Source organism: Triticum dicoccoides, chromosome 6A, assembly GCF_002162155.2.
Source record: "Triticum dicoccoides isolate Atlit2015 ecotype Zavitan chromosome 6A, WEW_v2.0, whole genome shotgun sequence".
NCBI lineage: Eukaryota > Viridiplantae > Streptophyta > Magnoliopsida > Poales > Poaceae > Triticum > Triticum dicoccoides.
The window spans coordinates 539,011,056-539,014,541 of record NC_041390.1 but is presented as its reverse complement, the minus strand read 5'-3'; positions in this window follow the sequence as shown (position 1 = coordinate 539,014,541).

Here is a 3,486-nt window from a genome sequence, read left to right as displayed (position 1 = left end):
TACTTTCTACTACATTTCCTGAGTAATCTGCCAATTAGTCAACCTTGAAGGCACGTTCTTCCGAAGTTACCCCTTGTCCTTCCGTAAGTACGATGAAATTTCCAAAGAAAAGATGATGACTTCATCACGATGACCGGAAGAAGAGGAATGAAGACATCAATGTAATGAATCAACCTCTTCAAGAAGAGCAACCAACTCCGAGAAGAACCGTTAGAATTTCACAACCATGAATTTCCCTCTTGCACCGCCTCTTAAATCTCGGGACGAGATTTCTTGTAGTGGAGGAGAATTGTGACGCCCGAATAATTAAGCTAAAGTAATCCCCTTCTAATGGTGCCATGTCATCAGGCTACTGTTGCTAATCTCGTCTGGATTCAAAATGGTTCAAATTCAAATTTAAAGTTTAAGTCAAAAATAAAAGTTTTCAAATGTCAAAACTAAAATGTGCAAACCAGGGAAAATAATTCATAAGTGTTATTAGTGAAGAAACCATATTTTTATAAAAGGTTTAAATGCCTTAAAATAATTAAAACAATGGCTTAAACAATTAGTTAAATGCCTTTTAAAAAATTCTAAAATGTTGAACTATTTTATTTAAGTACCAAACTTTTTGTGGCTGAGGTATCAGAAGTACTACTAATTTAGAAACTAGTTTTGTATTTTAATTAAACTAAATAGTGTGGAGAATAAATAAAACATGAAATTTGTAAAAAGAAAAATTAATAAACCAAAAAGAGGAAAAAACAAAAGGCCCCTCCCCACTACCCTGGGCCAAGTGGCCCAGCTGCCAACAGGCAGCCCACCTGTGCCCCCGTCCTCTGTTCACAGGGGGGGCGTGGCGGCCATCGGCCGCTGCCAACGGCGCCGTGGCGGCCATCGCTCGGCCGAACCCTAGTTTCCTAGTTCCACCTCTCCTCTCCCGTCGCTCCCTTTTCTCGATTTGGACCGGCGCCCGAGCGCTGCCATGGCTGCGTCGCCGACATTCGCGTAGCCGCCGGCCTCCTCTCGCATCGCCGTCGAGTCCACGAGCTTCGCCCGCCTCCGCTACGTCTTCCTCGACCACGAGCTGGAGCCGGGGAGCGCTGCATCGAGCCCCACGACGCCTTTCCTCCTCCTCGGGTCGCCGGCGAACTCCGTCGATTTCGGCCACTCTGCTGCTACTAACCTGTCGCCGGCCTTCGTGAGCCGCCCGGTGAGCTCCTGCTCCCTCCCCTCCCTTGCGTCGTCTTCAGTCGCCCGTAGCTGTAGACGCCGTCGCCCTGACCGCCCGCGTCGTCCGTCCCACTGCATCGGCCGCACCCCGTACAGGCCCCGCGCGCGCCCAGGCGCAAGTGCTCGCCGCCCCGCACTGCGCTCCTCCTCGCCCCGCGCTGCAGTTATTGCTGGTGCCTCTATTGCCCCGCTCGCCGGCACGCCCGGCCGAGCCGCTGCCGCCTACCCGCACGCACGTGCACGTGCCCCACACCCAGCCGCACAGCCCACATCGCCACTGCCTGCCTGCTGCTTGCTTTGCCTCGCTCGCCGACCGCTTGCTGCTACGCGCTTCTACTGCGGTGCCTCGCGCGCAAGTAGTCGCGTCCGCCGCAGCTCCGGGCCTCCCGCGGTGGCCTACTGCCGGTGCTGCCTCGGGCGGCCGCTCGCTGCCTTGCACACCCGCGCACGCACCTAGCCGTGCCGGCCCTGCTTGCCGTCCCGCGCGCGCCCCTGCGCCTGCCTGAGCTGCTTCTGCTGAAGCTCTTGCCCTGCTGCTACGCTAATACTGCTGCTGCTTACTGTACTGCTAGCTAGCTTTTTAATTTTTACATTGACTAACCTCCTCGACAGACCCTAATCTATGGTTAAACAACTGGTAAAATGACTGAATAAAATATGAGTAGGTAGTATACTTGACATACTCCATTTTATCCCATTGGACCAAATCCCTTCGATGCCTAGATTAAATCATATAAAAATCACAAAATGCTATGTTCAGATAACAGAATTAACTCCTAGCTATGTGTGTGTGTGTCCGTGTGTTGTGTGTGCCTTGTTTTTTTTGAGACAAGTTGTGTGTGCCTTGTACATCATGGTGTGTGCGCGCCGTGCGTGTGGCCGGCTGGGCTATGCCCAGTAATGGCCGGCCCTTACTTAGATTAGTACTACTAGTAGGTCTTAATCAGTGCTAAGTTAGTCTAGTAGTAGATGACATGTAGGCCCTCATTAAATAAATTAGATTTATTTAATTGGTTAGATAAATAGTCTATGACATGTGGGCCACACATGCCCTTTTGACTAGTCAAATTGACTGGGTCAATTCGGACTAAACTAAATATAATAAATTCAGAAATTTCAGAAAATACTTAAAACTTTCAAAAATCATAGAAAATTAACCGTAACTCCGAGGAAAAAAACTTTGTACATGAAAGTTGCTCAGAACGACGAGACGAACACGGATACACAACCCGTTCATCCGCCACGCATCCCTAGCATACCGAACTCGCAACTTCCCCCCTCCGGTTCATTTGTCCGAAAACGCGAAACACCGGGAATACTTTCCCGGATGTTTCCCCCCTTCACCAGGTACCACCTCGTACCACGTTCGGGCACACATAGCATCACGCTTTGTCATGTCATGCATCGTCATGCATTTGTTTGCAATATATTTATTGTTTCTTCCCCCTCTTCTCTCGCTAGACACCGAGACCGACGTCACTGCTACCCAGTACGACTACGGTGTTGACGACCCCTCTCTCTTGCCAGAGCAACCAGGCAAGCCCCTCCTTTGATCACCAGATATCGCCTATTCTTCTCTCTACTGCTTGCATTAGAGTAGAGTAGCATGTTACTGCTTTCCATATCCTATCCTGATGCATAGCCTGTCCTTGCTACTACTGTTGTTTCCTTTACCTGCAATCCTAATGCTTAGTATAGGATGCTAGTTTATCATCAGTGGCCCTACATTCTTGTCCGTCTGCCATGCTATACTATCGGGCCGTGATCACTCGGGAGGTGGTCACGGGTATATACTTATATACATAATATATGATACTTGTGGTGACTAAAGACGGGTCGGCTCATAGGAGTACCCGCGAGTGATCCACGGATTGGGTCCGAAAGGACGTTTGTCCCGACGGCCCTCTGAGTGGATCTTTATGGCGAAGCGACAGGGCAGGTTGAGACCACCTAGGAGAGAGGTGGGCCTGGCCCTGGTCGGTGTTCGCGGTTACACTACTAGGAAAAGGGCTAAAGATAGGATTGACACTAATGGCGCACCAGAGAAGTGGTGCGCCACTACTATATACTAATGGCGCACCAGGTTGAGGTACGCCATTAGTGTGGAAGACACTAATGGCGCACCAGACAAAAGGTGCGCCACTAGTAACAAATTTTTTTCCATTTTTTCAAGCATACTAATGGCGCACCGGCGACAAAGTGCGCCAGTAATTTGTTTTTTTACTTTTTGGCAAAACTACTAATGGCGCACCGTTGCACAGTGCGCCATTACTG